Raw genomic sequence first — 27,091 nt, 5'->3', positions numbered from 1 at the left:
TGGCCGTCTGCATCGCTCTTTCCAACACGCCAACCTCACCCAGATCTCCAACTGGTTCTGACTTGCAGAAAGGAAAAAAAAAAAGTCAGCAATCTGTTGATGAGTACCTCTACACACCAGTACCTTCCATTCCCAGAGAAGGGCTGGGTTAGTAGACAAGATTATTAACATCCTTTATCAGGGAAAGTTTTTGCTTTAAGAAGCTGAACGAGCCACACCCACTTCAAACTGGTTTGAAATAGTTCACCACTGAGGTGGGAGAAGACTCACGCAGCTCCACCCTCTCCCAGGAAACAGGACAGTTTCCTGTGCCCGTGAAATTATTAATAAATGAGGGTGTGAACTGCCTGACTGAAAAAACTCTCACTCAAGTGAAAAGCTAGACATTAGTGAAAAACTGTTGAAAAACCAGTAATTTACAGTTAGCATCAGGACTATCTTAAAGATAATTTAAGGGTCTGTTCTTAAAAAAAAAACCCAAAAAAACTCTATAGATTGTTTTGTACATTATTGTTTCACTGCAAATACATAGTTAGAACAAAAATAGTACAAGTGAAAGAGCTTAACTTCTCCTCACAAAAGTAAAACAAAAGTTTGCAAACAGGTTGACACAAACAAAAACAAGGAAACCTAAAAGTCAACACCTGAAATAGTAAAAACAGATTCTACTGAACTGAATTAAGAACCAGCTCCAGAAAGACGAAACATTAATTCACACGAACAAACAAACAAAAACGTGCTGCAGCAGGGCTGGTGTGCAGAGCGGAATCTGACTGCAATCCAACAGTTTCACCGACACACCCACTTTCTAGTTTCACGGTGGTGTTGATGCATCACCACAAAACACAGCCTTAGCAACCATGCTGAATCAATCAGGGACGGGATGACACAAAAGAGGATTTTCAAGCCAAAAAAATGGAGGGGGGTGGGGGGAGGGGGGTGGGGAGATGGGGGTTTCCCACCAAAAAAAAGCCCTTACTGTGCAAAATGCTGGGTCTAAAGGACTAGATGGCCATTTTAAATTTATTTTTATTTATTCATTTTAGAGAGGAGAGAGAGGAGAGAGAGACAGGGGGGAGGAGCTGGAAGCATCAACTCCCATATGTGCCTTGACCAGGTAAGCCCAAGGTTTCGAACCGGCGACCTCAGCATTTCCAGGTCGACGCTTTATCCACTGTGCCACCACAGGTCAGGCTAGATGGCCATTTTAAACCGAAGGGGAGGCAAAGGAACGTGTAAGTGGGGGTGGGCAGGGAGTTCCCACTGTACTCCACTCTCTTCCCCCCCCCCAATTTGTATTTAATAGAACCTTCCCGAAAGCACAGGCTTTTCTCCTTGGTTTTACGGTCCTAATTAATGCCTGAGTCACAGGGCCAAGTCATTCTTCAGAAATCCTGGAATGTTGCCCAGTGGCCTTGATCCTACTGAGCAGGACGGACACAAGAGCACTTGCTCTGGCTTATTCCTTCTGTTGCCTGATCTCAAGCAGTATCTGTCCGCTACCTACAGGCAGGCTGCACTCAGCCTCTTGCTCTCAGAGCCTCTCTGTACTGGTCTCCTGATACCGCGATGGAGTAGGAGGAAAGAGACCAGCAGGAAGAATGATGTCAGTTGGCCGGAAGCACTCTCAAGAGTTGAGAAATCTACAACTCAATTTCAGGTGTTTTATGGCCTGCATATTGTATTTCCAATGTAGCCCTGCTGCCAACAGAAAAAAAAAAAAAAAGAATATCTAAACTCAGCATTCAAGATCTTCCACATGCTGGAGTTGACCTACTGATTCATAAATATCCCGCCTGACCTGTGGTGGTGCAGTGGATAAAGCATTGACCTGGAATGCTGAGGTTGCCAGTTCAAAACCCTGGGTTTGCCCGGTCAAGGCACATATGGGAGTTGAAGCTTCCTGCTCCTCCCCCCTTCTCTCTTTCTCTCTCTCTCAATCTCTCTCTCTCTCCTCTAAAATGAATAAATAAAAATTAAATATCCCTCAAACACACATGTACGCATGCACCCACACACACTCACACACAAGCACACCAGCACCAAAGTTGGACTGGACAGGTAACTGTTCTCCAAACACACTTAGCACTGTCCTGCTACCTCCTGGCCTGGGGTCTCCAAGTTCCTTCCACTGTGAAATGTCAATCATGATCAGCTAACATCCTCATGAGATCTCAGGACACAAAAAATACTGTTACCTTTTCTCCTGTACCTCTCCCTGCTCTGTGTTCCTCTGGCCCTTGGTGTGTCTGAAATTTCAGTCGAGTGTAAGCAGGTCTCCCATCTACCTGCCCACAGGTTTCTGACTTACTCCTGTTTCCTCATGGGTCTGAGCACAGTGCCTACACACACCAGGTTTTCAATCACGCTTCTGAAGGATTTATACACTCTGTGTTTTTTTCTTCTCCTTTTCCAATGCACTCTCCTTCCTCAATTTTCTTTCCCTCCTTCAGTCTGAACATCTCTAATGGAGTTCTAGTTCCACACACTCAGAGCTGGAGGCTCCAATTCCCAACTTCTGCGCAAATCTTTGCAAAGCAGACTACTTCAAGGCAAATTCTTTCTCCACATGCTATGCAGCCCACCTTGGTCCTGTAAAGGCCACTTGGCTCCTAGTCCACTGATCAACATGGAAATGTCACCTACAAGTCCTATGGCAGGAAAGGAAAAAAAGGAGGTGGAAAGGAGGAAGGATTTAAAGAGCAGCCTTAGGACTCTGATTTCCTCTGAGCTGTGAGCCTGCGGACGGGGTGTGGCAGGGAGTCAAAGGGCAAGGAATCCAGTCACAGCCACTCCTGTAAATCAGAATTTCCCTTACCAAGCCTGGGATTAGACTACGTGGGTGCTATGGACTTTTCTCTGACAAGATTGAGCTCAGATGATTTAAAAGCTTCAAGGTGTACCCTAAAACAGAGATTTGGAAACAATCCCTGGGGAACCACTCAGAACAAGCCTGGGTATCTCCATACCCCTCCTGCTGAGCTGCTCCCCAACAAGGCAGATGGAAACTGCCTTTGGCAATAGGAGAAGGAAAAATATACCAGACAGTGAATGGGCGGAAAGAATTTTTTTTTTAAGGACTGGAATTTCCTCTTAGTTAGCCTAAAACTAGAATAGGGTGTGGCACCAGGGAACACGAGAGGGGTAATTCCCATGTCAAAGGGGGGGGCATTTCAGCATTCCATTTATATCTAATTCTCACAATCAAATCCAGACAGGTTGAATCACAGTAATTTTAAACAAGGTTCAATACGATGCTTAGATCTGTGGAACAGCTGGACTAAAGGGGACAGGAGTCCCAGTCAAGCTTGGAAACTGACATAGATTTGGGGAAATGTAACGTTCAAAATCTGATTACTGCCTGTACAATTTACTTACTGTCTGTTCTGTTTACTGCTATTTATCCAGTGCCTACAACTGTGGGTATACCATAGTAGGTGCTTAATAAATATTGTGGAATGAATAGATGTTTAAAGCAATCCAGAGCCTCAGCTAATGAAAAATGTCTCAGCAGGCCCCTAGCCCCACCCAAGCAAGGAGCGAGAACAAAGGCCCATGACAGTGTGTTACTGGGAGTCTAGACCCAGTGGTGCAGGAAGAGCCTAGAGATCTCCAAATCAAGAACAATTATAGAAAGATATCAACCTTGCCAGAAAAACTACTTATATCAGAAATTAGTCAGGAACCTAATGGCCAGGACTGCTGGCCAAATGTCAATCAATATAGTACTTAAATAGCTCAAACACAGGATGTTCACTATTGAGACGCCAATCCAAGACCAAACTTATGGTCAAAGCCATTGAGTCAGCAATCTCTCCTGGGCATTTACTTCAGGCAGGGCAACTTGGCATTGCAGGAAATTACAAAATCCAAGCGGTCTCCAAATCATAAACCCCCAACTGAAAAAAATGCACAGTGATGGTCACACCCTTTCACTGCAGATGCAATGGATACTTTTAGAGAAACCCGTGAAGCTTTTAGAGAACAGACACTTAGGACAAGAGTGGAAAGTGTTAAGTGGGAATGTCGTAACACCAATGGCCACAGAGGACACCTCTTCAAGATCGTATGTGTGAACCTGGCTTCATCTAAAATCTTTCTTCATGCCCTAGCCGGGTTGGTTAGAGAGTCATCCCGACATGCCAAGGTTGAGGGTTCAATCCCCAGTTAGGGCACACGCAAGAATCAACCAAGGAATGCATAAATAAGTGGAACAACAAATCAATGTCTGTCTCTCTCTTGCTAAAACCAATCAATAGACAAAAAATATTTTAATTAAAAAAAAATCTTTCTTCACATTGCCTGAATATTATATGACTTCCATAGACTCAAATTCTATAAATTACAGATCTGTTCAGGTAACAAGGTTTTCTTGTTGTTCTTTTTTTAATAACACAACTCCTCTGATTTGCTAAAGACTTTAGCCCCCCACCCCCCTTACCCCCCAAATTAGGCAGGTACTATCAACCCTTAGAAATCAGTTACCTAGGGGTTTCAGGGTTAGCCTGGGACCCTAAGCCCCTCCTATAACATTGTCTCAGTGGGAAAGTGATTTTGTTTCAAACCAAGGTCCAGACAGGCACAGTAGCACACACTTTTGAACAGAATCCGTCTGAGCCCAGACTCAGGGGCCCAGATCCCTATACTCCAGAACTTACGGTTGATGGTAAAGATGCAATGTGCACACAAATTCCTAATACGCATAGCTTTAAAATGGTAAATCTTAACAAAAAAATGACACTCTACTATTGTATGGCACTTAATGTTTTCAATATGCTTTACATATTCAGTTTTGAATGAACATGTTTTCAAAATTTTGACAATAACTTTGTGTGAATGGAGGTAAAAATGGGCACCCTCAAACCACTTTCATAGGTAAGGAAATTGACGTTCACCTCCTACCTTCTCAGTAGCCTGCTGATGGAATCCAGCCTTCCCACCCTGGGCGCTGGGACCCACTCCAGAGCTGCAAGAAGCCCAGTGGCCACACCCTTTTCTGTACCCTCAGTTCCTGACTCACTGTCGCATTATAGTGACAACCCTGCCCACAGAACCCCAGGGACACTTCCTTCCTGATGCAAAAGTGGTCGAACAAGTGGGAAACTCTCCAGATCCAGGGAAATCAGAAGTTGCTCTCTTACAAGATAATCCTGACAAAGGAGACTGTTTTGTTCCACTGGGGAGGGGGTTGATACTAAAAACTCCCACCCCCTCATCCTTCTCCCACTGCTTCCCTCCAGCTGCTCGGTTTGAGTTCCACAAATGCGCATTTGCTTCAGTAAAGTAACTTGGAACAGATGGGAATTCCTTTCTAGATGGCTGGAAAGCTTTTGTTAAACGTGGAGGTAAATGCTCCGGATGACTGCTCTGCTTGGGACTCGCGGCTCCTCCGCAGGCAGCCACACCCTGGGCCCCCACCTTGCCCTCGTCTGGAATGCGGGCCGCCCCTCCGCAACCCTCCCCTGCACCGCCTCACCAGGCTTCCTAAGAGCGCTCTAGAGGGCATGCACCACAGGTCCCCCCGCCCTGCACCCCCAACGCCAGGTCGGGACAACACAAGCGACCGCCGGGGCACAACCGCACCTTGCCACTGCGCCCCCTCCCAGCTGAACCCCAGTGCGGACGGTCTCCCAGCCCCTCCGCCAGATGGCTTCCCATCACCCGAGCTTTACGAGGCCGTCTCCTCCATTTCTCCGCGCCCGCTAGCAGGCGGCCCCGGGCCATAGCGGGCGGGCAGGGCGCGTCCCGCTTACCTGGGCCGGGTGCACAGAGTAGTGAGCGTCCCCAGATGGTGAGCGCAGCCGGCAGGCCTGGGTGGGGCTTTTATAGCCGCCACATCCTCACTGTGCAGGGGAGGCCCGCCCCGCCCGCCTGCCCCGCCCCAGCCCGCCTCCCCCTTCCCGGGTCCGCTTCCACCCCGGTCAGGGTGACTCACCCTCCCCAACCCGCCCGCCAGGAGGGCCAGCCTCGCCCTGGAACATTTCCCTGAGCGGCCCCCACACCCACGGCCACGGCCCTTGGCCCTCATTTCTTTTTCATTTTACTTCTTGAACGCCACGTGGTGTTCTCAGCCCTGGTTTAATTTAATAAATTAACAAGACTTTATTAGACTCTGAGCTTGGTTAAGTCATTATTATTATTTTTTTATTTTCAAAAGGAATGTAGCATCCAGCTCCCCATTACTGTCTGCTAACATGTTAGTTTAACCTCTGGCCAGCAGTTCCCGGGAGGAGCGCGAGGAGGGCCATCCTCCGGCTCCTGCCCTGCCCAGACTCCGAGCACGAGCACGAGCGTGCAGGGAGGCCGGAGGCAGGATTGGGGAGGAGGTGGGCAGAAGCCCGGAGCCAAGATCCCAGTCCCCTCCCGCCTGCCCGGGGAGGCGCCCTTTCCCTGGGAGTTCTTTGCTCTGCTCTCCGAGCCCCTGGGGCCCCGACTCAGCACCCCCACGTAGAGCAGCTCTGTGCGACCTGGTGGCAGGCTTTCCCGAGCTGGGTGGGGCCGGTGGCTTTGAACCTCGAGTTCCAACAAAGAAACTTCCTCCCTTCCTTCTTTAACAACTGTCGTTTATTCGCAGCTGGTCAGCCAGCTCCCTCGCTTGGTTTTCCCTCTTTTCTGCCTTGCTTCCACAAGGCACAGGGAGTAAACACGTTTTCGTGGGTGACTGCGCAAGTACTGGACTAAAACCTCAAACTCTCAGGAATGTTTTGCTAAGAATCCCAAAGAGCTCTCACTGTGCCTTTGAATTACCTCCTTTCACACTTCATATAGCTCTTTCTCCTGGTCTTAATGCTTCTGTTTTAACCTCCCGTCTATGTTAACGTTTATTTTTACTTTACAGTTGAGCATCATTTCACTCCCGGGAATCAAAAAATGATAGCAAGGCCAAAAGATATCCCTTGCCATGCCACTTAGCTGCCAAGTCTAGGACACAAAGCGGGTCTCAGGACACTCAGCCCAGAGCTCGCTGTTACCGGTTCTTTCACTTGGAACGATATATGATAGGCCCTATCAGAAGGACAAATAGAAAATAAAGCAAGTCCTTTGATACAATTTCTGCTCAGTTATACTTATAGCTCTTCAATTTAGGCCAAAACTGTGTTTATCTGCCTCCCGTGAACATTTTGGGACAGTCATGGTTGGACAGGACTCTGCCATCTTTCTCCACTCCAGCAGGCAGAGGCCACAACCTCTTACTGCTAATTGTGCTGAGATAGACCCTCTACAGAAGATGAGATTTAAATCAAATCATATACAATACATAAAAGCCACCAAGTATACTAAAATTGTTTTTGCTTATATTAGGCACCCAGCAAATCCAAATGAATTTATGCTACAGCCAGACTTTGCCTCCTACTACAGAACTCCAACTAATGTTATAAAACTGAGGCAATTAGAAGTCATGGTTTAGAAATATCTGAGGCATGTGAGGCCAGTTCCGCTAGTATAAAAGAACTTCTAAAGTACTTAGTGCGAAGATTCTCTTTCTTTCTTTTTTTTATATATATATTTTTTTATTTTTATTTTATTAATTTTTAGAGAGGAGAGAGAGTGAGAGAGAGAGAGAGAGAGAGAGAGAGAGAGAGAGAGAGAGAGAAAAGGGGGAAGAAGGAGCAGGAAGCATCAACTCCCATATGTGCCTTGACCAGGCAAGCCCAGGGTTTTGAACCGGCAACCTCAGCGTTCCAGGTCAACGCTTTATCCACTGCGCCACCACAGGTCAGGCAAGATTCTCTTTCTTTAACCCCCATGGCCCGGGAGACCTCAGATTATGTCTGCTATTATGAGTACATATTGTCCTCTAAGGCTTCAGATTTGTTTTGTTCACATTTAATCAACTATACTTCAACGCTTCTAATACTGCCTTGCTATCAACAATAAGCGTTCATTAAAAATTATAGAACAATAGAATTATTCACCCAGTAATAGAATGTCAGAGCAGAAAGAGGCCTTAAGAGATCAATTTGCCAACTGACCAGGTGGTGATACAGTGGATAGAGCATCAGACTGGGATGCGGTGGACCCAGGTTCAAAATCTCAAGGTCCCTGGCTTGAACGCGGTCTCATCTGGCTTCAGTGCAGGCTCATGTGGCTTGAGTGTGGGATGGGAGACATGACCCCATGGTTGCTGACTTGAAGCCCAAGCTCGCTGGCTTGAGCAAGGGGTTACTAGCTTTGCTGCAGCACCCCCCCACCCCCACTCCCAGTCAAGGCACATATGATAAAGCAATCAATGAACAACTAAGGAGCTGCAACGAAAAATTGATGTTTCTCATCTCTCTCCTTTCCTGTCTGTCTGTTCCTCTCTGTCACACACACACACACACACACACACACACACACACACACACACAAAAGATTAATTTGGCCAATTCTACTTTTTTACAGATAAAGAAACTAGAGCCCAAATAAAGTCTCCTGCCCTGACCAGAGATTAAATAATGCACCCAAGTTACTTGCTGCAACATAATATATGACCACCAAAACTTAGTGCTGGGGTTGTTAGAATGTCTGCAAGCTGGCTGGATCTTCCTCTTCCTTGGCCTCTCTACACCAGGCACCAGGGTAGTAAAGGCAGCCGGATTTCCAGAAGCAAAAGCTGCCAATGCTCTTAGTTTGTAGGCTATACAAAACAGCCAACAGGCTGAATTGGCTTCCTGGGCTACCATTTGCTGATCCTCGCTTTAATTCGTCGTCTGATCAGTTTTTGACTTTGCATTCTGGACTCTTGGCTCCACTGTCTGAGATAGTCTTTCCTTTTTCTAATGACTGGCCCACATTTATAACTGAGTAGCTCTCCGCTTCATGCCACTATAAACTCAAAGACGCAGAAACCTTGTTTAAAATTCGAACTGTTTCTGTGTCCAAGATGGCAATTCCTTCATTAATACAATTCTCTTTAAAACTGTGTGAATTTTCTATCAATCTTATTAAAGTTTACTTTATGCTCCAAAATTCATACCCAATTCAATTCTCTCAAAAGGCATGGATTCTCTGGAAATCTTATTGAGGTTTACTTCATCCTCTCATATTCACACTCATTATTCTTTCTGAAAATAGACCTCTCTCTCAACTTTGTATGTACAGTATTAGGCTACTGTTGAAAAAGGCACGTATGATTCCTAGAAGCCCTGAGCACACGATTCCTGGAAGCCCTGAGATCATCTTCAAAGTAACACATTCAATATTTCTGGAATCTTAAAAATGTTTAAAAAATATTTTTGTAGCCATACATGATTTGATCTTTACCCTGAAGTCATAACTTACTTTGTAAATCTTCCACTGGCTAGAATTCTGTTTGAAAACCAAGCAGATCTTTCTTTGGTGCATTTTTTTTCTTCTTTGTTGTATTTTGTCATAAGCAGCTAAAGGGAGACCATTGGCATTTCAACATTCTGTCCGAAAATCCCCTTAGCTAGGAGTTCACCAAGCATATTTTCTATCATTCATGTTACCACAAGCAACAGTACTGTTAAACACTCTGCCAATACATGACCTATGTTGACTTTTCCCAACCTCCCATAGCAATTTCCTCATCGCTTTTCCAACCTCCACCAACAGTCTTCTCTCTGTTACAACTGCCTGGCAGGAAAGTCAGTGTTGCATATTTTAGGGTGTTTTTTTTTTTAATGTTTATTTTACTGATTTTAGAGAGAGGAAAGGAGAGAGAGAGAGACAGGAACATTGATCTGTTCTTGTATGTGCCCTGACCAGGGATCAAACTGGCAACCTCTGCTCTTCAGGACGATGCTCTAACCAACTGAGCTATCTGGCCAGGGCTATATAGGTTTTAATTAAAGCAACACTCCACGTACTAATTACTCTGTCAGTTACCTATTTCTAGAAACAAACCTGTTGCAAATCTTAGAGGCTTAAAACAACCATCACTGATTTGCTCATGATTCAGAGAAGGGCAGCGTTCACTGGGTCAGCTCTCCTCTGGTCTATTTCACACTGGCTAGGAAGACCCAGATGAGGCTGGAAGACGCAAAAGAGCCTCTCTCCAGCAGGGTAGATGCTGCTTTTCAAGAGTGAAAGTGGAAGCTGCCAGACACAGAACTGGAACAGTGTCACTTCCACTGCATTTTATCGGTCAAAGATTCAAGGGAAGGGGAGAGAGATTCCACCTCTTCATAAAGGGAGTGACATGTTCGCATGGGTGGAAAGTTGTTGGCAACCACCTTTGAGGACAATCTATCACAATACTTCAGCTAGCAAGTGGAAGAGCTGAGGCTGGAATATGTTCTGCCTTTCAATACACTGCTTTTCCCATTACACCACAGTTCTCCCATATCACCATGACTTCCGTGAGACACAGGCTGTCCCAAAGCTTTCTGCCTTATGTGGTTTAGGCTCTCACTAACCATCAAGTGGCTATTTTCCTGAGCTTTGTTACAGTCAATCAGTATACAACAATGTGTCGTATTTGAAGATGTGGCCAGAAGAACAAAAAAAATTCTATCTGGCCTGACCCATGGTGGCACAGTGGATAGGGCATCAACCTGGGACGCTGAGGTCCCCGATTTGAAACCCCGAGGTCTCTGGCTTGAACATGGGCACATCTGGCTTGAGCGCAGGCTCACCAGTTTGAGTGTGGGGTTGCTGGATTAAGCATGGGACCATGGACGCGACACCATGGTCACTGGCTTGAGCCCAAAGGTCACTGGCTTGAAGCCCAAGGTAGCTGGCTTGAGCCCAAGGTCACTAGCTTGAGCAAAGGGCCACTGGCTCAGCTTGAGCTCCTGCCCCCGGTCAAAGCACGTATGAGAATCAATCAGTGAACAACTAAAGTGACGCAACTACAAGTTGATGCTTCTCATATCTCTCCCTGCCTGTCTCTCTGTCTCTAAAAAACATATATTGATATATATGGAAAATCTAACATCCAAATAATATGACTTGTAGAAAAAAACACTAGGCAAAATGGAGGGAAGAAAACCATCAAGAAATAATTGAAGACAATTTTCTAGAACTGAAGGCCATGAGATTTTAGATGGAAAAAGCCACAATAAATGGAATGCAAACCAAGCCAAGGCACATGATTGTGAAATTTTAGAACACCAGGTCCTAGGGGCAGGGAGAAGTTTCTAAAAGATTCCAGAGAGATGGGAAGAAAGGTCATATATGAAGGGTAAGAAATAGAAATGGCATTACCCTCAATTTTCAGATCCGAGTTTCTAAATCCTATTCCTCAGTAAATTAATCAGTTCTCTGGAGAAAGGCTAGATTCAGAGATTGGGCAGAGAAAAATACATGGTAAACTTTGTGCTAAACAACTGATGGGAACATGTCGAAAAGACACAAAAGCCAATTGTAAGGGGCTCGCACTGGTTAAAATTTGGAATAATTTGAGCATCATATTGGATAAGAATAGAAATTGAGTGTGTCATACTGACTAGTCTAAACTGATAGTAAAAAGATATACAAAAAGATGGGGTAAGGAAAGCTCTTATTTACAGAAGAATCCAACTTATACATGTATCAAAAAAGATAAAGAATCATTACTTTGCAACTAGATTCCATCCCCTGCCAAACTACAAATCAAGGATGCATACATAATAAACATGTTTCAAAAATGCTGTTTATGCCTGTGTACCAAGTATTCATTTTCTGAGGCTGCTATAACAAATCACCAGAAACCTGGTGGCTTAAAAACAGCAGAAATGTATTCTTTCACAGTTCTTGAGGTCTGAAGTCTGAATCAAGGTAACTGGCTTGAGCCCAGGGTCGCTGGCTTGAGCAAAGGGCCAACAGGGCCTCACTCCCTTTGGACGCTCTAAGGGAGAATTATTCTTTGTCTCTTTCAGCTTCTCCTGGCTACCAACATTTTTTGTGGCCACATCACTCCAGTCTCTGCCTCCACCTTCACCTGACCTTTTTCTAGGTTTCTATCTCTTGTAAGAACACTTACTATTGGATGTAGGACCAAACTAGATAATCGAGGATGATCCCATCTTAAGATCCATAACTTAATTACATGTGCAAAGACCCTTTACCCAAATAAGGAACTAGTCACAGATTCCGAGGCATAGGATGTGGACATATGTTTGGGGGCCACCATTCATTCCAATCCACTCTCTTTCATGGAGCCTTCTGCTCTATGGGCTCCAACAAAACAAGGGAATAAAGCAAAATTAAGAAGCACTGTATCCCTGAAAATGGGATTTAATGCAAAAATAAGTGACTAGGTTCCTAGAATGATGGGGAGGAGAGAATTTGGAACCATAGTTGTTCAGGCAGTACACATAGTGAACAGTCTAGACTTGAGAAGAGGACTGAGGCTCTAACAAGAACACCTAAAAGAAGAGTGGGAGGAAGCAAATGCCCAGTGTGTCTGAAGGCACTGAGAAGAAACTAACAGCTTTATTGGATGATTGGGGAATGAATTAGTAAGAGTGACAAAAACAACAGCAACAACAACAAAAACTATCAAATGAAAAGCTTGAGGAAAACAAGAAATTATTGCAATGTACTGTAAATTGAATGTGTATGTCCTTCCATTGAACCCAGTCTTGAACCCAGACATTGAAACTCAGTCTTCCATGTGGGGTCTTTGGGAGGTGATCAGGCTATGAGAGCAGAGTCCTCCTATGGGATTAGTACCCTTAGAAAAGAGGCTCAGAGCATGCCCTCACCCCGCCCCCATGGAAGTTTACAGGGAGAAAACGGTTGTCTAGAAACCAGCAAGTGGGTCCTCACCAGTCCTTGTGCTTGGACTTCCTATTCTCCATAACAGTGAGAGATAAATTTATTGCTTATTAGCCATGCCATGGTAGTTTGTTGTAGCAGCCCAAACAGACTAAGACACAACGTATCATAGTCTCCAAAGATGAGCACAGTAATATTTCCCATCCCATATGCTCCTCTAGAACTTGGTCACTTTCCCATCAAAAGGGGGACTACATGCCCACTCCCCTTGAACTTCAGGACCCACTTTTAATTATTTGATCAGCAGAATACAGCAGAAGTGATGTTATCACTTCTGAGGTTAAACCATGAATACATTTCTCAATTACTTGGAACACATACCTTAGAAGTCAGGCATGATGTCATGAAGAAGTCCAATCAGTCTGTGGAGAAGAACCAAGGTTCTCAGCTGACAGCCAGTACCAACTTGCCAGCCACGTCAGCCACTTTGAAAGTGGACCATCCACCGGTATACCAAGGCTGCAGGTTTAATTCCTGGTTAGGGCACATACAAGAATCAGTGAATGCATAAATAATGCATTCACTGCATTATTATAACAAATCAATGTTTTTCTCTCTCTCCCTTCCTCTTTCTCTACAAAAATATATTAAAAAAGAAGTGGACCATCCACGCTCCTGTTGAGCCTCCCCTGCTGAAGCTGCCTGGAGCAGAGAAAAGACTTCCCCACTGAGCTCCAAACTGCACACTAGTGACCAAACCAAATTCTTATTGTTGTTAGGAGAAGCTAGACTTGGAGGTGGTTAGGTATGCAGCAATATAAAACTGAAATAGTTACTATGAAAGGTAAAATAAACAGTACATTAAAAGGCTCAGGTTATGTTTCTATAATCATAATTCAGTAAACAATATTTAGAAAAAAATGAACCATTTTGAGATTATGTGCATGTACGCATATAAAGAGTACAAGATTTTTTTCATAGTAGACAATAGATAATATTTAAAACTGAAAAATTAGAAAACACTGGCAATTTATTTAGAAATATATTGGTGAACCTCCATTAGGAATAGCTAGTTACAAGTACTGAAAATGTTTAGGCCCTGGCCAGGGGCCCAGTGGATAGAGTGTCGGTCCAGTGTATGGAAGTCCTGGGTTTGATTCCTGGTCAGGGCACACATGATAAGCAACCATCTGTTTCTCTTTCCTCCCTCTCACCCTCCCTCTCTCCCTTCTCTACCTCTTCCCTTCCTGCAGCCAGTGGCTTGATTGGTGTGAGCATGGCCCTGGGTGCTGAGGATAGTTCCCTTGGAGGGCATCAGCCTCAGGCATTAAAAACAGCTCAGTGCTTGAGCACTGGCCCAAGACAAGGTTGCCAGGTGGATTCCAGTCAGGGCGTATGTGGGAGTCTGTCTCACTATCTCCCCTCCTCTCACTTAAAAAAAATGTTTAGCTCCGGAGAGCAGAAATTGTGAGTATTGTGGATCAAGGTAAGTAACTGCTATCTGGGAGAGAAAGAGAGAGTGTAAGTTATGATAGAAAGTATCAATTTTCCACTGAATATAAATTCGGTTTATTCCCTCTTACCAATAGTTTTTTTAAAAAGTGGGCAGCAATGTACTCAGATAAAAGATCAGTTTTCAGCTTCTTTTGGAATTAGATGTGTCCATTTAACTAAATTCTGGCCAAGAAGAAGCTAATGAAATTTTTGAGGTGTGGGGCATCTATAAAACTACTTGAAAGAGAAAACAGCTGACATGGTACCCTCCCCCTGGAAACCCCCTTTTTCTCCTACTTCATTTGCCTAATACTTGATGGGATGGCTGGAGCTCCTCCATTTCTTTGGAGAGCAGACCTTGAGGAAACTGGAAGGTGGAAACTAGGCACAAAGGATGGAAGACAAAAAACTGGAGGATGACAATAAAACACAAGAAAAACAGTTAAGAGGAGACCGTTTCCCTGATGAGTGTGAAACAATCAATTCTATCCTGGACTGTTTTTCTCCTGATTGACTGACTGATTGATTGATTTTTCTTTCTTTTAAAGAGAGAGAGGAGGTGGAATGCATGGGAGGAGCAGAAAGTATCAATCTGCAGCAGTTTCTCCTCCTCTGTGCCTTGACCCAGCGGCAAGCCTGGGGTATCGAACCAGTGACCTCAGCATTCCAGGGCAACGCTTCATTTGCTGCACTACCACAGGCCAGGCTCCTCCGGATTTCATTGACAGAAAAATACATTTCTACCTTATTTAAATCACTCATTTCCAATCTCTGTTACTAACAAACTCTAAATTATATTCAACTCTAAGGAATTCTTGTGTAAATATGCGTCTTTTAGAACTATTCACACGTATAACTCATATAAGTTGGCTACAGATAAAAATTACAGAAGAAGGAAGGAGGAAAGGAGGGAGGGAGGGAGCGAGAGACAGAAGGAAGGGAGATTCAGAAAGATTGCGTGAGTGAATGCATATGGAGCTTTGGACTGAACCAGCCCCAGGTTCTCATTCTGTTTCTGGTTCATCCTAGCCAGGTGAAACTTTGAAAACCTCAGTTTTCTCATTTGTGATACTAAAGGACCATCATAAAGATTAGATAATGTATAAAGAGTGCTTGGTAGGTGCTGAAGAAAGAGTGGTTATTTCATTAACGTTTGGGGCCTTTTCAGCCTCTAGCCCTGTGGAACTCATAGTAAGATTTTGATAAACTACTGCTGAATTAAGGTGTTTTGACCCAAATCATACAAAGTACCATTGCTGTGGACAAACCACAATTTCTATTTTCAGAGAAAAAAGTGTTGTGACTCCAACCTCTCTTTCCCAGCTGTAACAATTTTTTTTTCTTTTTTAGGTAAAAGGAGGGGAAATAGGCAGACTCCCATATGCACCTCGACTTGTATCCACCTGGCAATCCCATCTGGGGCTGATGCTGGAGAACCAAGCTATTTTTAGCACCTGAGGCTGATGCTCTCCAATGAAGCTATCTTCAGTGCCTGGGCTATGCTCAAGGCAATTGAGCCACTGGCTATGGGAGAGAAGGAGGGAGAGAATGGCAGGGTGGAGGTGGGGGGTAGAGAAGCAGATGGTCACTTCTCCTGTGTGCCCTGACTGGGAATCAAACTTGGCATGTCTATATGCTGGGCTGATGTTCTATCCACTGAGCCACTAGCCAGGGACTGTAACAAATACTTTTAAGGTCTCAATTTGTGCTCTACAAGGCATCCAGAATTATCTTTCTATGAAACAGTTCTGATTATGTAACCCCTACCTTGAAATCCTCTCAGTGGCATCTGACCTACCTGGTAGCCTCAGTTCCCACATCCTTCCCCTTCACTCCCACCATGCACCACTGCCAAGCACATTCACACCTCCGTGCTTTCTACACATTGTTAACCTGACTAGAATGCCTTTCCCATTTTCCTCAGTAGTGAACTTGGCCTCAGCCTTCAAGCCTTAGAGCAAATTTATTTTCTTGTGAAGGAAAGCCTTTCCAAGCCCTTCAGGCGGACTTGACTCTAATCTGTTTCTATACATTTTTAATTTACCTCTCCTCTCTCAGGGGTCACAGCACATTGCTATATTTTATTTATTGGTCTCTGCAACTCGGCAGGAGCTCCTTAAGGAGAGGCATTTGCTTGTTTCCTATTGGGCTGACATTGTCTTACCCAGTACCTGTTACTATTGGACTTCTCTCCAGAAATGCATGACCTTGCCCTCATTCCTACTTACACTCTCCTGACAAAAATTAAAAGGTTGATAGTATCCAGTGTGGTTGGGAATGGGTGAGTTGGGAATTCTCCTATGCTATTGGCAGGAAGGCAATGCAGTAGTATCTATCAATATTTAAATTGTCCAGGCCCTTTGATTCAGTGATTTTGCTCCTATAAAAAGCTGTCCTGAAAAGAGCGTCATATGTGACCACAACAGTATGTACATAAGGATTTTTACTGGAGTATTTTAAAGTTTAAAGAACCTAAGTGTTCATCAGTGAGGTTAAATTAGAATAACCACAGAAACATCTGTACAATGGACTGAAGCTGAGGAGAAGAATGCAACAGACAAATGTGTTCTGACATGGACCAGTTTCAAAACGACATTGTTACACTCGCTCGCTGGGAAACTGGGATGCTTTCTGAACTGTCAGCATCTTAGCACGTTTGATTGCATTTTCATGGTTTAGCAAGTCAAAGGATGAAAACTCCACCAGCCTCTATTGTGTCTTGAAGCAGAATTTTCTACATTACAGTGGCCAAAAAATGTGCAGATACTTAACTGCTAAGTGTCTGTTATCAGTGGGAAAATCCTAATTCTGTAATAAAAGATACCTCTCCTACTTACAAGCATCTGCTCAAAAGAGAAGAGTATTTTTCATAAAATAAAATATGTATAGTGAGTATGAAAACAACCACACAAAGGTAGCTACATTTTGAATGTTTCCATTTTTATTAAATGTCCACTAAATACATTTTGAGTGGTTTGAATATTTAAAGTTCAATATTTAAGAAATGTTGAAGACCTTGTGTTGGCTGAGTAAAAAAATAATCAGTTAGATGAACATGAATAATTTGATTCTACTTCTATGAATACTCATGTCCATTTACACATGGGTGTTTGTATGCACATACATGCACACATATGTAAATATCTGGAAGGATATACACTAAATTAATATTGGACAAAGAGGAAAATTGGTATATCTGCATAAAGGACAATATTTACCTTTTATTATATATACTTTGTATTATTTGAGCTTTGTTAACAATGAATACATATTACTTCTATAATTTCAAACAGTTGAATAAAAGATATATAGCTAGTATAAAGAAGGCTTCCTTCTTACAAATTAAGATTATGACAGCCCACTTTGGGGAAAACTTTAATCTTTTTAATTGTATTTTTCATACATATTCTATAATACATAATTTTAAAACTACAGAGGAAACATATATCACAGCACTCTCTGCCAATAAAGAAAATATAATACAATTTCATTTGGGTTTGATTCCTCTAATAATTATCTATGATAATGCAACCTAGGTGGGGCCAAATCTTGCATAGTTCATATACTGTTCGAAAGAAAAGGTTTGATAAGCAAGTTAAAATAATAAATAAAATACCTCGTTGCATGAGGTTTATGGAAAGGGTAGAATAGGCTTCTTCTTTATTCATGTAACCTTTGTCTTGTTTGTATTAATTACATCTTTATCTCATAGACTATGACTGTTTATGGGTCAGGCTGCCCTATCAGACTGGGAGCACCCTGTTCATCTTTGCAACCCCAGCTCCTTGCTCAGTATGAACCCATAACAGGCTCTTCATCTTTAGAGACCTGATGTTGTTAGATTGTACTCTATTGTTGAGTCCTGGGCTAATCATCATAGATCTCAAGAAGCAAGGGTTCTGGTCCTAACTCCTATCCTAATTGGGTGTATTTGGACAAATCCTTTAGACTCTCTGGGTCTGTTTCTTACTTTGAAAAAGGAGGGGTTTTGACTAGAAATCTTCAAGTCCTCTTTTAGCTCTAAAACACAATCCTGCATAGGCAAATACAACACATTTAGGCACATTAATCATATACATGCACATAGATGTTACCAGAGACAAACAGGTTTTAGCTATTCATTTTAAAAGGCCCAAGAGGATTTTTAAATGGAAGTGCTTTGAATTACTAAATTATCTCTCTTTATAAGTAGATCAATAAAATATTTTCATCAAATATGATTGAGCTTCTGTTTCTGCATTCCTTTTTTTTGTTCAAATTAAAAAAAGTATCTTTGTAAAACTGAATATACCCATAAAAAATTTCATTCATATTTAATTCAGTCTTTCTGGATCATGAGACCTCAGTATGGTTTAGTCTCTAGATTATTCAAATGTATAGCTGTGATAAAAAAAACATCACTTTAAAGTAAAATGATGCTGTGTAGAATATTATAAAAAATAAAAACGCCAACCAGTGGTGGCACAGTGTATAGAGTATCAACCTGGTACACTTAGGTCACAGGTTTGAGACCCTGAGGTCGCCAACTTGAGTGCAGGCTCACCAGGTTGAATGCAGAATCATCGATATGATCCAATGGTCACTGGCTTGAGCCCAGAGGTCGCTGGCTTGAAGCCCAAGGTTTCTGTCTTGAGCCCAAAGTCACTGGCTTGAGCAAGGGGTCACTGGCTCAGCTGGAACCCCCCAGTGAGGCACATATGAGAAGGAATCAATGAATAAGTAAAGAGATATAACTATGAGTTGATGCTTCTCATTTCTCTCCTTTCCTGTCTCTCTTGCAAAACAAACAAACAAACAAACCTGGCTACCCTAGCAAGATAGCTCAGTTGGTTAGCATCATCCTGAAATGCAGAGGTTGCTGGTTCCATCCCCGGTCAGGGATCATTCATGAAGAAATCAATGCTTCTGTCTCTCTCTCTCTCTGAAATTAATAAAAATAAAATAAAACAAACAACAGGCAACTGTTGTTGACTATCTCTAACATTGTAAAGGAATTTAGATTTCTAATAATGTGAACCTGTGATAACACACTCAACTAACCGGATACAGGGATTTACTCTGGGGACACAAGTACAGTATGTAGATGCTATCACTATCCATATGGTGCAAACATTCCTCCTCTCTCTGTAAGGGGGCATTGGCAGAGAGCAAGGACTATGGAGCCAGTTTTATAACCAGAGAGGCTAGAGTTGGTGCAGGGATGCTATGAGAGACCATCAGAAGCTGGGGTAGAGTTATACTCAGTATCAAGGGAGGAGACAAGGGCATTATGATTTGTTAAAAAGTCCAGAGGACAACAACAGAATTTGAACAGGAGATGAAGCCAAGGTTCTGAAGCTGGAACAACAAAGAAGCAAGTAGGAGGGAAGCAAGAAAAATGGTGACGAGACTGTAGCTGAGGCTGAAGTGTCCTTGTCGCTGTGGCTCAAGGACAAGGGATACCTGGGGGTCAGGTTTGGTTGACATGAAGCGAACGTGGATGCTAAATCATCTTTGCCATTTCTTGAAAGAACAATGCAATACAGAAGAACAAGGAGGAGGAGGAGACAATAGCGGAGGAGCATACTGTGTGACTGTGACAGAGAGAAACGATCGACAGGTGTTCCTGAGCTAGGCATACCTATGCAGTAACCTCTTGACATCATCTTAGTTTCTGCATCTGGGAACTGGACAGTTTAGCCCAGACCAGATCATGTATCTATAAGGTCCTTGCTAGCTCTTAAGTTTGTAAGGTCTTCCTAAAACAGAGCCTCAGATTCTATAACACTCAGTTAAAACAACCATTGAAAGAGTCATAATCCAACTTCATCGTTCAGGCACTAGAATTTGAGTGCAACTTGAACACTTTGGTATCTTGTTTTCCAGGGGCCCTTCATAAGAATTCAATGGGGTGAATCTCATGGTTATGCTAAAAGTAAAAGACAAACAGATGGGTGAGCTGCTCTAATCAGCTCTGGTTGCATTTTGTTTTTCTTTTCTCTTCAAATGAGAGGTTAGTCTTCCCCAAATCCCAGTGATCCACGCCTTGATTTGGAGGTGAACCAGATGACTTCACTGGTCTTTCCCGTCTCTGGTTTCTATGATTCATCAGCTATAGCAACTAGGGTGGGGTAAAACACACACACACACACTAGTATGCAAGTTATGTTGGAGTTCAAACAAAGGAATCTAAGAAAAACTGTTAAGATTGTAAAAAAAAAAAGGAAAAATATAATTCACAATATTCCTAAGTCAGAAATATTTTCTAAAAGCTCTCCCTACATCTGGTGCCTCCTATTTTTCCCCTTCAATGATCAATTACACAAACTTTTTTATTTAGCAAGTGTTTTACAAATATTTTCCTATGAATTGGTAAAATGCTTATTCTCGTAAAGATGAAAGTCTAGTTGGTTTTGATCACTCATGTCCCTGAAAAAGCTGCCAGTATCTGACTATAAAAATCCAGGAACTCTCTTGCCTGATGGCACAGTGGATACAGCAACGACCTGGAACGCTGAAGTCCTTGGTTCAAAACGATGACGTTGCTGGCTTCAGCACAGCGTCACTGGTTTGAGCACGGGATTATTGACATGATCCCGAGGTTGCTGGCTGGATTCCAAAGATTGCTAAATTGAAGCCTAAGGTCACTGGCTTGAGCCCAGAGATCACTGGCTTGAAGCCCAAGGTCGCTGGCTTGAGCCCTAAGGTCAGTGGTTTGAGCAAGGGGCCAGTGGCGCTGGTTGAGCGTCACCACCCTGTCAAGACATGTATGAGAAGCAACCAAGGAACTGAAGTGAAGCAACTATGAGTTAGTGCTTCTCACTCTCTCCTCCCTCCCTCTCTCTCCTTCCTGTCTCTCTCTCTCTCTCTAAAAAGAAAAAAAAAATCAAGGAACTCTCAAGACAAATTCATTCAATTTAACAAACACTGAGCATCCACTCTAGTTCCTAGGGCAGGACTGTAAAGCAGGAGCATATTACTAGAAAAAAAAAACAAAGGAACTCCAGCCATAAGGTTTAGTGGAAGTAACTAAGTAATTGTAATTTGATAAATGTATCAGAAATGAAATCAAAGGCCTAGAGGAGCCCAATAAGAGAATGACAAAGCAGTCAGGAGCAGTTAACTACTAGCGAAAGGAAGTAAGACATTCCATCTTGGCTAGTGCATTCACAGTTACTCATAGCTATTTGAAGTCATTACATAACCATAAAAGAGGAAATAGAAGATATACCCACGTATTCACTATCCGGAGGGAGTGTCATTGTAGAGAGGTGTGGCTGTTAATTTTTAAATGAACCATTCCAACATACAAAAAGAGGCAAAGAGGATTACCCACTAGAAAAGGGATATAGTTAATTAATGTCACCATTATGAAAACCGTGAAAATATTTTTGGAACACCTCTACTTAAGTATCACCCAAGGATACTTGGCAAATCCTGACCACTTGAACAGAATTTTGAGGAACATTTAAAGGTTATTCTAAGCCAAGACTCATGACTAAGAGAGAAAGGATAGGAACAGGAAAGGATATTAGTAATAAGGGTTAAACATACATGAAGCCTGGCAGCAGCAGAAGAGTTTAAGGGGGACAAATGGTGATGGAAGGAGACTTGACTTGGGGCAGTGAACATACAATACAATATACAGTTGATGGATTATAGAATTGAAATCTATATAATTTGATTAACCAATGACATCTCAATAAATTCAACTTTTTCCTTCTTTTCCAAGTGAGAGGAGGGGAGATAGAGAGACAGGATCCTGCATGCACCCCAACTGGGATCTACAGGGCAACCCCCAACTGAGCGGATGCTCTGCCCATCTAGGGCCATGCTCACAACCAAGTTATTTTTAGCACCTGAGACGGAGGATCCATGGAGTCATTCTTAGTGCCCAGGGCTGATGCACTCAAGCCAATTGAGCCATGGCTGTGGGAGAGGAGGAGCGAAAGAGACAGAAGGGCGGTGGGGAGGGGGAGGTGTGGAGAAGCAGATGGTAACTTCTCTTGCGTGCGGGAATCAAATCCAAGACATCCCATGCTGGGCCAATGTTTTACTTCTGAGACAACTGGCTAGGGCCAATAAATTCACTTAAAAAAATTTTTTTTAAATATTAAAAAAATAGACCCTCATTTGATTAAATTATTTGATGAACTCAGCAGTTATCTATTTTCTAGTTTTAAGAAAATTTGATCAGGCCCTGGCCGGTTGGCTCAGCGGTAGAGCGTCGGCCTAGTGTGTGGAGGACCCGGGTTCGATTCCAGGCCAGGGCACACAGGAGAAGCGCCCATTTGCTTCTCCACCCCTCCGCCGCGCTTTCCTCTCTGTCTCTCTCTTCCCTCCCGCAGCCAAGGCTCCATTGGAGCAAAGATGGCCCAGGCACTGGGGATGGCTCTGTGGCCTCTGCCCCAGGCGCTAGAGTGGCTCTGGTCGCAACATGGCGATTCCCAGGATGGGCAGAGTATCACCCCCTGGTGGGCAGAGCGTCGCCCCATGGTGGGCGTGCCGGGTGGATCCTGGTCGGGCGCATGCGGGAGTCTGTCTGACTGTCTTTCCCTGTTTCCAGTTTCAGAAAAATGAAGAAAAAAAAAAAAAAAGAAAGAAAGAAAATTTGATCAGTCTGATAAGAGGTCTGAAGTGCTTATCAGACCAACAAAACTTTCAGAGTTCCTGAGATACTGAATTTTCAAAATCATGTACTACTCTTTGACAGTAATTATTACATATTTTTTGTTTGTGTGAAAATATTGCAAAATAGAGGGGACTGAACTGAAATCCTCAGTAATAACTTACCTACGGGTGAGGTCCTTGCATGCTAAAAGGAGTCGTAAAAACCAATACTCCCATGACCAAGTTGGTTGAAGTTTCCAATACATGACATCGGCCTCCTGTAGGTCACCATCAAAATGGACTCAGCTAACCCCGTCCACCCCCTTCCTTTTCCAGGGCCAGCGGCATTGTCGTGGGCATTCCAGAGAGCCAGACCAAACTCAGACAGGATCCCAGACGGCTGAGAAGGAGAGGAGGGTCTGAGTGAGGGGTGCAGAGCTGGCCCGGAGACGCCTGCCAGTCCGTCCTCCCGGGGGCTGACCACGTTCCTGGATCTGCTGCGTTTTTCTTTCTTCATCGGCGGAAATCATGCCCAGAATCGTTAGCATTGCTTTTGTTAGTCTTCTCACAAGTTAGTCTGTGAATACATTAGACCAGGGGTCCCCAAACTTTTTACACAGGGGGCTAGTTCACTGTCTCTCAGACTGTTGGAGGGTCGGACTATAAAAAAAAACTATGAACAAATCCCTCTGCACACTGCACATATCTTATTTTAAAGTAAAAAAACAAAACGGGAACAAATACAATATTTAAAATAAAAGAACAAGTAAATTTCAATCAACAAACTGACCAATATTTCAATGGGAACTATGCTCCTCTCACTGACCACCAATGAAAGAGGTGCCCCTTCCGGAAGTGCGGCGGGGCCGGATAAATGGCCTCAGGGGGCCACATGTGGCCCACGGGCCGTAGTTTGGGGACCCCTGCATTAGATACACAATAAAATCATCCGCATTGTATTGCTAAAAACATACATAAAGTGTTTGTGCCGATATCATCAAACTAAAACTGAAGGGCTGAGACCCTGGGGCCTGGCAGCGCTGGGCTCCATGCTACTATTCGGTTTGACTGGTGAAGCCAGATTTTTCTCTTTCGAGGCTTTAGTGTTCATTTTAAACATTTCAACAATGATAAAAACATCACACAAACATGAAGACATTCTTTGGGGCAGCTCATAGCATGGCTCACTTTGACCCTCAAGTTCCTCAACGGAGGGCAGCGTGGTTTCAGTTTGGGCATCCCGGCTCAGCTGCTTGGCTCACTTTCATTCTTCTCCCTAAACTCCAGCGTCCAATTCTGAAAGGAAAGAAGAGAGACCAACTAGGTGAAAGTAGCATTTAGACTTAACCACCCCTTTTTTAAGTGACTTTCTTGGGAGGATACCAACCCCTCCCCCCCAACATAGAGTCCACTTACAAATAATATAATTGGAATTTAATTCCTCAAAGAATAATTTTTGCAAAGATACCCTTACTCCATCTAGCTTTGGGCTGCAGAGGCAGGAGAGGCATCTGAGCCAGCTGGTGTGAGGGGCTACTGTACTTGTCATCCTCTTTCTGATGTCTGGCTCCAGTAGATATAAGATCTCCTGGTCTTGGCCACATTCTCACCAAATGTGGCAGGTATATTTGGTAATATAGAAACAAAAGATAACAAATTGCCAAGTAAGACTGATCACTAGAGGCTTTTGTTTAGATTGAAAAATAGCTCCACTGATCCCCCTGTCTTCAGACGATCCTGGTTTCCCGTCTGTCCCCAAATCTAGCCTACATTTTATAACCATGCTTTCCATTATGGCACCATAACCATGCTGCCCACCTCTACTGGCACCCCTCATTAAAAAATGTTTGATTACTCCTTATCTCAATAAGACAACATATCTAGTCTCTAATGAGGCACCCAAGACTTTTTTTCCCCCAGAAATTCTCCCCAGCATACCTTGTGAGGTTCCTTCGGTCCCGTCGCCGTGGGCACCCTGGCCGGGTCTCAGCACCCTGGATGACCTGCTATTTTAGCGTGCTACGCATGCCTGGACCTCTGCAACATCGATGATGCCTCATCCCTCAACTTGAAATTTCCCTTCCAGTCTGGCAAACTCCTTTCAAGTTTTACTTCAAATGACATCTCTCATTGATTTAATCTGACAATACGTCACATTTATACAGTGAGTTGCAGTTTAAAAAGAACTTTTATATCCATTATTTATTGGAAAGCCACTAGAGCTTGTAGAATATGCTGAGAAGGCATAAATATCTAGATTTTCCAGATGAAAAGACCTTGGCTCAAAGAGGGGTGAGAGATGGCCTTAACAAGTTGGAGTTAAGACTCTAATGCAGGGCTCACCTCACCCCTAGCTCCCCAACCCCCAGTGCCTCTTCCAACAAATTCCAGCTCAGGGCTGGCTATTTCTGAGCCCCAACCTCTCGTTCTTCTCTTCTTCCAGTGGCAGCTGACAGTCTAAACATTCTGAAGACTTCCCCAGCTGCTGGACAGGAATTAACTCTAGCATGGGCTCCTGGGAGGCGGAAGGCTTGGCTGACAGCAAACTCAGCACTCCCTTGTATGCAAAATGACATTTCGGCCTTAGGCACTTACCAAGTTACATGGTCCTCGCTCCTTAAGAGTAAAAGTTTTCAGGCACTAGAGTGTAGCATTAAGAAAAGCCAAACTGAATTAAGGGCTGACCTTACCACTTTATTAGCTTCCCAACACACACACATATCCAAAGACGTTCAAGGCTAATGCACTGAGATTTCACAGTTCCCTTCACCCTGTTCCTGAACTCACAAGAGCTCGTGCTATTCTATGAGAATGCATGTTGCAGTCGGACAGAGGCTATTTCTAGCTGCCCACTGTGGCACTTGGGAAACTAAAATTTGCATCACTTTTGGTGAGGCAGAGGGCAGACATTATACTTGCAAAACGTATTCAATTATTTATTTTTCACACTAGTAAAACGGCTGTTTGCTTATTGTTGGAACCCATAACCATACAGTTAAAAATGAAGCACAAACTCCGTAAAATACATTCTACTTCTTAGTTGTATAGAAATGGTAACTCATTAGATTAAACAAAGAGATTGAAATAATTTGATCATTGTTTTCCTCCCGGACTCATTTCTCATTTTCAGTTGAAAACTTTAGTAGCCAACCTACATGTTGTTTCAGGGAGGGTTATGCAGTCAGTAGACTGTTCCTGGACACAGTATCTTCCTCAGTTCGATAGAGCCCCGTCTAACAGGCTAAAGCCAGAAAACCTTTGGTCAAGATCCTACGTTGAAATGAGGTCTGTTGAAAGACCAGCTTGCTAAACTGTAGGTGCCTTGGGGTTTACTTGGCCTTGAAGAACATCACCTGCAGAGTTGTGTAAAACAACAGGCTTCTTTTCAGTGATTGGATACACGTCTCTCCCCTTGATAAGAGGTTTTGTTTTGTTTTCTGCTCCAGGAAGACTCACAGACTTGTCCAGACAAAGTTTTGGCTGTCAGGTAGAATGTTTTTAAGAGGTTTTGAAATATGGTATCTTCCAAATTGATAAACCTAACTTGAATTTGTATTTTTGTTTGTTACTGTTAAATGAGAGTAGCATTAAATGAGTTAGTGTTGTAAAATGTATCCAAAATAGAGAGCTTTATTCTTTTGATTGACTGTTGTTGCCTTTAATAAACACAGGTGTTTTTTTTGTGTGTTTTTTTTTGTATTTTTCTGAAGCTGGAAACGGGGAGAGACAGACAGACTCCCACATGCGCCCGACCAGGATACACCCGCCACGCCCACCAGGAGGCGACGCTCTGCCCACCAGGGGGCGATGCTCTGCCCCTCCGGGGCGTCGCTCTGCCACGACCAGAGCCACTCTAGCGGCAGAGGCTAAGGAGCCATCCCCAGCGCCCGGGCCATCTTTGCTCCAATGGAGCCTTGGCTGTGGGAGGGGAAGAGAGAGACAGAGAGGAGGGGGGGGGGTGTGGAGAAGCAAATGGGCGCTTCTCCTGTGTGCCCTGGCTGGGAATCGAACCCGGGTCCCCCGCACGCCAGGCCGACGCTCTACTGCTGAGCCAACCAACACAGGTTTTTAAAATTTCTTTTCTTTTGCAGGGCTCACAGCTGCCCACAGACTTGCCTTCCTGAGTAGAGAAGGTCTAAGATTGAGGTGGAGACAATGTATTGTAGCTGCGTGCTGGTGTAAGGGGAGCTCGGAGGTATCAGCACAATTTAATATGTGTTGATGGAGCACCTGGAAGCCGCCTTGCCCTAGGATTGATTTTGGGTACACATGCAGATGGATAACGACACAACCGTTGCCCGTGAGAAGTTTGCAATCTGTCTAGGGAAGTATATAAAATCCTTGAAGGAGACTAATACAGGAT

At 43.6% G+C, this 27,091-nt stretch overlaps 1 protein-coding gene across 1 annotated transcript in view; it reads right to left on the bottom strand.

The window, feature by feature from the left end:
• The window catches only part of ANXA2 (annexin A2), a 45,313-nt gene extending 39,448 nt beyond the window's left edge, over positions 1-5,865 (bottom strand). Inside the window, exon 1 of the mRNA XM_066276079.1 lies at positions 5,754-5,865. The gene's annotated coding sequence lies outside the window, so the exon portion shown is untranslated. The remainder of the gene's footprint in view (positions 1-5,753) is intronic.
• Positions 5,866-27,091: the final 21,226 nt, after the last annotated feature.

This window comes from Saccopteryx bilineata, chromosome 4 (assembly GCF_036850765.1).
Source record: "Saccopteryx bilineata isolate mSacBil1 chromosome 4, mSacBil1_pri_phased_curated, whole genome shotgun sequence".
Lineage (NCBI taxonomy): Eukaryota > Metazoa > Chordata > Mammalia > Chiroptera > Emballonuridae > Saccopteryx > Saccopteryx bilineata.
The sequence above is the reverse complement of the archived record's forward strand: the minus strand, read 5'-3'. Positions and strand labels throughout refer to the sequence as shown.